Below are 2,603 nucleotides of genomic sequence, written 5' to 3'. Positions count from 1 at the left end.
TCAGCACACTGCTGTTCATCAGAGCCTAAAATCATTCTGCAAGACGAGCAAATCCCAGTTTAAGATAGTTTGGCAGAGATGAAAGTTCTGAACTCAGGGTTAGGTAACCTGGCCTTTTAGCTCCATATCTGCCACTAACTACATATGTGACGTTCAAATCTGTTCCTTCACTTCCTGGATCTGTTTCCGTGTCTCCAAAATGAAGTAGTAGGATGGGATGATTTGCATAGCTTGACATTCTGTGATTTTCATACTCTGCAAACTCAAGATAACTAGAGGTATGAGATCCTTGGATAGTTGCCACCATTATTTCTCATGTATTCTAGAATGTTCTTGTGATAACAATATGGTCAGAGGCATTTCCTTAGAAGTCCTCTCCAAATACTCTTGCCTTGTTTGGATATAATGGGCTACACCAGGGCCTGATCATCCTGAGTCTCTGACTAGTGTTGACTCTCAGGAAGAAACTGGGTAACGATCCTTAGAAGTGGGGGAAAGAGGTGGATGAGGGGAGGAAACTCAGTTCAAGAACTGTGGAGTCAGCCAAAGCCTCTAATAGTGGGAAGAAACTCTGTTGCATGTATTTTGAAACTGCTTTTCTTCTGTATAAATGTGTTTCAAAAATCAGATTTTTGGGGAAAGGAGTAGTTACTTCTTATCATTACTATTATAATTCAGCTGTTTAAATTTTTTAAAAACCACAGTTCTACATCAATTAAGCACTGTCCCTGCCTTCCCAGTTGGGGAGTAGACAGGAGGCCTAGGGAAGTACAGGTGGGACTAAGGAGAAGAGAAATTCTTATTGTCCAGGTCAGGTTTTAAAGGCAAGAAAGGACAAGGGGCTGCCAAGTTATTTAAAGAAAAAGATGTACATAGACAGGGTTTTATATTTGGTTACCAGAGTTAATGGGCATTGCATTTAAAGTTTTGGTACTTATAAACTTGTCATAAAGAGATATATATTTTTTTAATTTATTTATTCATTTATGGCTGCGTTGGGTCTTCGTTGCTGTGCGTGGGCTTTCTTTAGTTGTGGCCTTACGGGCTTAGTTGCTCCACGGCATGTGGGATCCTCCCCGACCAGGGCCCGAACCCGTGTCCCCTGCATTGGCAGGCAGACTCCCAACTGCTGTGCCACCAGGGAAGCCCAAGAGATATATTCTTTTGATAAAAAGTTGAACTTAGTGTAGAAGTCCGATTCTAGATCCAAGGGAGAATCTTCACCCTTGATGAAATTTGGAATAAGGATCTCCTCTGAGAAGGAAACTAACAGGTAGGGGAAAAAATGCTTCCTAATTACAAAGAAAAATTGCTTAAACTTTAGCTGAATCAATGATCTTAATGCATCTAAAGAAATGATGTCTTTATAGATGACAGCAGGAGAGAGAGAGAGAGAGAGAGAGACAGAGAGGTTTTTTTTGGTACATGTGCAGCATTAAGGGACAGAGAGAATGAATCTCATGATATTAAGTGAAAAAAAAAACTAGATTTCAACCTCTATACACAATATGATCCATTGTCTTTCATTGTAGTGTATACACACAGAAAATGAATGGCAGAAAATATAAAAAATGTTCATAGCAATTATGATGGAATGACAGGTGATAAGCAATTTTTGTTTTCTTCTGTATAATTTTCTGTATCTTCTCAATTCTCTGTGGAACTTGTAGAATCTTTACAATGTGAAAAGTGAAATGAACATCAAGGCCTATTATGTTAAGAGTGGAAAAGGCAGGTAAGGTTAAAGTTCTGTGGATCCTTGAAGCCCATCTTATTGCCCAACCCCACAGATTCCCAAGGGTAAGATATAGTCACAAAGATGGTCCGGGAAAGAGCCTACTTAGTACTGAATCACTAAGTAGTTACGTATCCTGCTAAACTGACCTGCATTACGTGTGAGGTGAAAAGAGCCCTTTTGTCCCTTGAGCTTAAGGAACTTAGGTCAGAAGCAGGCCTCAGCAGAACTAAGGTAGGCCTACTTTTTTCTCCTTGGTCCACCCTGCTTTCCTCTTTGGGCAAGGTCAAAGGTGCCTGCTCATAACAGGAGGTGACCCTGGTCTGTCATGTCATAACAGCCCAGAAGATGCAGGGGTTAGGGCAGTGGTCCCCAACCTTTTTGGCACCAATGACCTGCTTTGTGGAAGACAATTTTTCCACGGACCGGGGATGGGGGCTGGTTTCGGGATGATTCAGGCGCATTACGTTTATTGTGCACTTTATTTCTATTATTATTACATTGTAATGCATAATGAAATAATTATACAACTCACCATAATGCAGAATCAGTGGGAGCCCTGAGCTTGTTTTCACTTGTCACTCACTGATACAGTTTTGGTATGAGTCTATAAGCAATGGATTTATTATGGTCTCTGTGCAGACAAACCTCTCTGCTGATGATAATCTGTATTTGCAGCCGCTCCCCAGCACTAGCATCACTGCCTCAGCTCCACCTCAGATCATCAGGCATTAGATTCTCATTAGGAGCACGCAACCTAGATCCCTCGCATGCACAGTTCACAGTAGGGTTCGTGCTCCTATGAGAATCTAATGCAGCTGCTGATCTGGCAGGAGGCGGAGCTCAGGCGATAATGTGAGCGATGGGG

The sequence above is a fragment of the Pseudorca crassidens genome, chromosome X, assembly GCF_039906515.1.
Source record: "Pseudorca crassidens isolate mPseCra1 chromosome X, mPseCra1.hap1, whole genome shotgun sequence".
Lineage (NCBI taxonomy): Eukaryota > Metazoa > Chordata > Mammalia > Artiodactyla > Delphinidae > Pseudorca > Pseudorca crassidens.
This window is presented reverse-complemented; position numbering follows the sequence as displayed.